The sequence below is a fragment of the Arachis ipaensis genome, chromosome B3, assembly GCF_059453495.1.
Source record: "Arachis ipaensis isolate K30076 ecotype BB chromosome B3, ASM5945349v1, whole genome shotgun sequence".
NCBI classification, from domain to species: domain Eukaryota; kingdom Viridiplantae; phylum Streptophyta; class Magnoliopsida; order Fabales; family Fabaceae; genus Arachis; species Arachis ipaensis.
Window position 1 is genome coordinate 65,435,661 of NC_142438.1, and position 2,336 is coordinate 65,437,996.

The window sequence follows — 2,336 nt, forward strand, 5'->3', positions numbered from 1 at the left end:
TAAGCTAGATGGATTCTGCTCAGAATTCTCTGTCTGTTGCTGAGTGGATGATGGAAAAGGCTTGCTATTGCTAAACCTGTTTCTTCCACCATTATTAAAGCCTTGTTGAGGCTTCTTTTGATCCTTCCATGAGAAATTTAGATGATTCCTCCATGAGGGATTATAGGTGTTTCCATAGGGTTAACCCATGTAATTCACCTCTGCTATTGCAGGGTTCTTAGGATCATAAGCTTCTTCTTCTTCAGAAGATGCCTCTTTAGTACTGTTGGATGATTCCTTCAATTCATTCAGACTCTGAGAGATCATATTGACTTACTGAGTCAATATTTTATTTTGAGCCAATATGGCATTCAGAGTATCAATTTCAAGAACTCTCTTCCTCATAGGTGTCCCATTATTCACAGGATTCCTTTCAGAAGTGTACATGAACTGGTTATTTGCAACCATGTCAATGAGTTCTTGAGCTTCTGCAGGCATTTTCTTTAGGTGAATGGATCCACCTGCAAAATGGTCCAATGATATCTTTGATAACTCAGACAGACCAGCATAGAATATATCCAGGATGGTCCATTCTGAAAGCATGTCAGAAGGACACTTTTTGGTCAGTTCCTTGTATCTCTCCCAAGCTTCATAGAGGGATTCACCTTCCTTCTATTTGAAGGTTTGAACATCCACTCTAAGCTTACTAAGCTTTTGAGGAGGAAAGAACTTGGCTAAGAAAGCTGTGACCAGCATATCCCAAGAGTTCATGCTATCCTCAGGTTGAGAGTCCAACCATATTCTAGCTCTGTCTCTTACAGTAAACGGGAAAAGCATGAGCCTGTAGACCTCGGGATCAACCCCATTGGTCTTAACAGTATCACAGATCTGCAAGAATTCAGTTAAGAACTGAAATGGATCTTCAGATGAAAGTCCATAAAACTTGCAATTCTGTTGCATCAGAGAAACTAATTGAGGTTTCAGCTCAAAATTGTTTGCTCCAATGGCAGGGATTGAGATGCTTCTTCCATGTAAATTGGAATTTGGTGCAGTAAAGTCACCAAGCATCTTTCTTGCATTGTTATTATTTTCGGCCATGTGTCCTTCTTTTTCGAAAATTTCTGTCAGATTTTCTCCAGAGAGTTATGCTTTAGCTTCCCTTAGCTTCCTCTTCAGAGTCCTTTCAGGTTCAGGATCAGCCTCAACAAGAATGTTCTTATCCTTGTTCCTGCTCATATGAAAAAGAAGAAAACAGAAAAGAAAATATGGAATCCTCTATGCCACAGTATAGAGATTCCTTTGTGTGAGTAGAAGAAGATATGAATAGAAAATGGAGAATCCAAACACAAGGGTGAGGAGTAGGTTCAAATTCTTGGATGAAGAGGAGTGTTAGTAAATAAATAAATAAATAGGAGGTGAGGGAGAAGAATTTTCGAAAATTAGATAAAATAAAATAAAAGTATTTTTGTTTTTAAATTAAAATTAAAAATTAAAATTAAAAATTCGAAAATTAAGCAAGGAAAATTAAATCAAATTAAATTAAATTTAAAACAATTAGTTAATTCAAAAAGGAATTTTGAAAAAGATGAAGGTGATTTTTGAAAATTAGAGAGAGAGAATTAGTTAGGTAGTTTTGAAAAAGATATGATTGAAACAAAAAGATAGGATTGATTGAAAAAGATTTGAAAATCAATTTGAAAAGATATGATTGAAAATCATTCTGAAAGAGATTTGGATTGGAAATTAAAAAGATTTGATTTTGAAATAGATTTTGAAATTAGCAATCAAAAAGATATAATTGAAAAGATATGATTGAAAAGATATGATTTGAAATTTAATTTGAAAAAGATTTGAAAAGGAAATTAAAAAGATTTGATTTTTGAAATTAAAGTTGATTACTTGACTAACAAGAAACTAAAAGATATGATTTTAAAATTCAAAGATTGAACCTTTCTTAATAGGCAAGTAACAACAAAAATTTTTTTTGAATTAAAACATTAAATGTTGGCAATTAATTCAAAAATGTGAAATAGAAATAAGAAAAAGATTTTGAAAATAATTTTTGAATTTTTTCGAAAATCATAAAAGAAAATGAAAAAGATTTGATTTTTGAAAAAGATTTGAAAAAGATAGAATTTTTAAATTGAAAATTTGATTTGACTCATAAGAAACAACTAAATTTTAAAAAGTTTTGAAAAAGTCAACTCAAATTTTCGAAAATTTATGAGAGAATAAGGGAAAGATATTTTTTGATCTTTTTTTTTGAATTTTAATGATGAGAGAGAAAAACATCAAAAAGACTTAATGCATGGAAATTTTAGATCAAAACACATGATGCATGCAAGAACACTTTGAAT

General features: G+C 31.5%; 1 non-coding gene across 1 annotated transcript; it reads left to right on the forward strand.

Moving 5' to 3' along the window:
* Nucleotides 1-576: 576 nt before the first annotated feature.
* LOC148570946 (small nucleolar RNA R71) lies at nucleotides 577-684 on the forward strand. Its single transcript, XR_015880382.1, has one exon. It is a non-coding gene; the product is annotated as a small nucleolar RNA R71 (small nucleolar RNA).
* The last annotated feature ends 1,652 nt before the right edge of the window (nucleotides 685-2,336 follow it).